Here is a 3,269-nt window from a genome sequence, read left to right on the forward strand (position 1 = left end):
CATTGGAACAATCTCCATTCACTACAACCTCCACCTCCCAGGTTCAAGTGATTCTCCTGCCTCAGCCTCCCAAGTAGCTGGGATTACAGGCATGTGCCACCACGCCTGGCTAATTTTTGTATTTTTAGTAGAGACAGGGTTTCACCATGTTGGCCAGGCTAAAGTCACCTACTGTGGCCTCCCGAAGTGCTGGAATTACTGTGTTCGGCCCACAAACTCCTTTGGAGAGCTCTTCATTCCCATAGCCTTTATTTTTGCTGATGAGTTAAGTTCTCCCTAATTTCAAAGAAATGAGATGGGGCAGGTTTTGAACATTCAGCTGGTTTTGTTGTAAAACTTTTTTGGGGGGTTGTCTCTATTTTCCCCTGTATTAGGAGTCATTTGGCCCATTCTTCTGGGGAGGGTGACCCTTGCCTGGTTGGAACCTAGACTTCTGCCCTCTCTTCCCAGGAATGCTGCCCTGACTGGCACACTTGAGTGTCTAAGGTCAGGCCCTCAATGTGAGGGAAACCAATTTCTTTGCTGCTGACAATTTGGGCTCTGGGTATAATGGGCAATCAAAGTTCTTCCTGATTATGGGAAGAGGAGAATAATGAGGTTTGGGGCTGAGAAAGGGAGGGCCCCTGGGAAGGAGATAGTGAGAAGAGAGGCTAGAGATGGAGAGGGATGGAAAACACACAAGGGACCCACAGCTGGAAGGGTGGTTGGTGGAAGGGCAGCTGCCTGGGAAGGAAGCGCCAGGCCCGTGGAGCAGGGAGGGATGGCCTCAGGGCAGCAGACAGGCTGAGGTCCCAGCCAGCCTTGCCCTCTGACTACATGCCTTCATCAGCTATCTGGGAGGAGGGGACACTGGGACAGCCAGTCAGCCACTTCCCTGTGGCTCTAACAGGAGCCCTGGATGGCGGGGGGGTAGGGTGCCCCGGCCCCCTGCCCTGCCCCCAGCTTCAAAGGGGCAGCCAGCAAATGGGACACCTTAACCGTGTTCATATCCTACTGCCCCCAGACAGGCTTCTCCCGGGGGTATCTGAAGGTGCCTCCAATTCAGTGTGGCTTCCCTCCAAACTGGCACGCCCCTCTGTCCTTGTCTCAGCAAAAGAGCCTCCCCAAGCCATAAACCTGTAGTCGTCCTGGAGCCCCCCAAAAGACAAAAGTCCTCATCGCCTGGACACCTTCAGCTGCTCCCTTCCATCCTCACCAGCATGGTTCCAGCCTTCACCCTGGCTCAAGTACCAGCACTCCCTCCTAACTGGCACTGCCAACCACCCACTCCATGGCAGGCAGCTGGGGGACGATGGGGCTCTTCACGAGGCCAGAGACACAGGAGGAGGCTGGAGAAAGGGAAGGAGAGGGAGGGGAGGGGAGACTGTGACTGGAGGTGGGGCTGTGGCGACATGGCCAGGGAGGAAGACGCCCTAATCCCAGTGCAGCCCCTGGGGCAGTGGAGGGAAGGAATGGATAAAGTCCACCCGTGGGAGCCTCCCGTCCACTCCTTCCCAAAGGAACTGGGGCTGCTGGCCAACACTAGCATAACCAGGAATATGGGAGCCCTGGCTGCAGAGACTCAACCTGGGAAAGGCCTCAGAGGTCACATGGTGGGCAATGAGGATGGGTGGGTGGGACCCGGGCAAAAGGAGAAGGCTGGGCTGCTCTGGAGGGGCAGAGGAGGGTGTCAGAGGGTCAGGCCTTGGCAGGGAGCCCTTTTGAATAGATGCCAAATATATCATCTATTCCTAGCATAAGGCAGAAGCCTAGGGCCCCACCAGGGTGGGGGCTGGTGACCCTGACCTTAGCTCTGCCCCCTCTGCAGCCAGCTCATTGAAGCCTGGCGACTCTCTCTCCAAAATGCCCGCCCGCTGTCATCTCCAGCATCTCTTGCCTGGATCCCAGTGCCAGCCTGCCTAGTGCCATCTCATAGCTACAGAGTGACCCACCTAACACCCATGGTGCATCCATTCGGCAAACTTGGGCAGAGATGGCCCCACATCCAGGACTGCCAGTCCGGATTGGAGCTTGATGCAGAAATAGACAATGGCAGTGGCACTAGGAAGTGGTCTGGAGTGGACTCCAGGGGCTGAAGGCCAAGCATCTCCATGGGCCACCCCCTCCCCCAGCAGCCTGCTCAAGTCCTCAGCCTGCACACAGCCCTCTCCCCTCCTGCCATGTCTCCTCCTAAGTCGCCTCCCTCTGATTGGAGCCCGTCCCTCCCACCATGGATGCTCTTTCCCCTAGCCTCCCCAGGCCCATTTCTGTCCCCTCCTGGGGCTTCTCTAACTCTCCTCCACTTCTGCCCCTCTGGGTGCCTTAAGCACACAGCCTGGAGCCGACCTGTCTGTGCTTCCAGCACCGGGTGCCCAGCAAATGTCCCAGCAAATTAAGGAATAAAGGCAGAGCAGGTCTGAGATAAGGACAGTGTCTGGGTGAAGGTCAGGCTGTGCCTCTCCAAGCATGAGTCTTCCATGGCAACGACCTCCCCTTCCTTCCCCCCATGGAGGGTAGCCCCCTCCCCTGCTCGTTTTGGCCTCTCTGCACCCGCCCTGCATTGCAAGCCTGCCTCCCCCATCACCAGCGGGTAATCCTGTGTCGTTTTTACTCCGATGCCCATGAATAGAAGAGTTAGAGGAGAGCTGATGTAGAGCCCTTCCCAGGGCCTTGCAGCCATGCCCCAGCATCAGTGCCTGAGCAGCTCTGCGATCCCCCGCCCCCAGCCTCTCCCCATCCCTGTCCTAATCAGGCCTAGAGGCCAGCCCCTCCAGCGAGCAGCAGCCCCAGGTCCTACTGGGGTCAGGCTAGCAGTGCCACGTACTCTGGTCAGTATTCTGACCTTCCAGCTGGAGGCTCAGCCTGGCTCTAGCTGTGGCACAGGGAATGCAGACCCCTGCCCCGTACAGCTCATTCAACCCTGCCCCAGCACTGACATTTTGTCTCCCCTCTTTGTGGCACCTTCCAGACTCCTTCCCACACCCAGAGCCCCCAAATTAGCCACCAAGGGGCCGGGCACAGTGGCTCATGCCTGTAACCTCAGCACTTTAGGAGGCTAAGGCAGGCAGGTCACAAGGTCAGAAGATCAAGACCATCCTGGCTAACACGGTGAAACCCCTCTCTACTAAAAATACAAAAAATTAGCCAGGCATGGTGGTACATGTCTGTAATCCCAGCTACTCTGGAGGCTGAGGCAGGAGAATTGCTTGAACCTGGGAGGCGGAGGTTGCAGTGAGCCAAGATCGTGCCACTGCATTTCAGTCTGAGTGACAGAGCAAGATTCAGTCTCA

Source organism: Cebus imitator, unplaced genomic scaffold, assembly GCF_001604975.1.
Source record: "Cebus imitator isolate Cc_AM_T3 unplaced genomic scaffold, Cebus_imitator-1.0 Scaffold18, whole genome shotgun sequence".
Taxonomy (NCBI): Eukaryota; Metazoa; Chordata; class Mammalia; order Primates; family Cebidae; genus Cebus; species Cebus imitator.